The sequence below is a fragment of the Sinocyclocheilus anshuiensis genome, unplaced genomic scaffold, assembly GCF_001515605.1.
Source record: "Sinocyclocheilus anshuiensis isolate Anshui unplaced genomic scaffold, SAMN03320099.WGS_v1.1 scaffold849, whole genome shotgun sequence".
In the NCBI taxonomy this organism is placed as follows: Eukaryota; Metazoa; Chordata; class Actinopteri; order Cypriniformes; family Cyprinidae; genus Sinocyclocheilus; species Sinocyclocheilus anshuiensis.
In genome coordinates this window covers 34,970-35,194 of record NW_015557094.1, presented here as the reverse complement: position 1 = coordinate 35,194, position 225 = coordinate 34,970, and the positions used below count along the sequence as shown (strand labels likewise).

General features: G+C 44.9%; 1 long non-coding RNA gene across 1 annotated transcript in view; it reads left to right on the top strand.

The window, feature by feature from the left end:
• Window positions 1-225, top strand: part of LOC107677398 (uncharacterized) — a 16,856-nt gene that overhangs the window by 1,248 nt on the left and 15,383 nt on the right. The window lies entirely within an intron of this gene.

The following is a 225-nucleotide window of genomic DNA, read 5'->3' as shown; positions in this document are numbered from 1 at the left end:
ATGCGTAAAAAGACAGTATAAGTCATTATAATCCGTAATCATGTCCCCACTGGATGCAACAAATGCCTGATTTATAATGGGTTTTAATGTTTATGTCTCGTAGCTCCGGACGGACAGAGCATCACAATATGGTAAGGGGCGTAACATTTCCGTCACACGCTGGAGGTATTCGGCCAATCACAACGCTCTGGATAGCTGGCCAATCACAGCACACCTCGCTTTTCA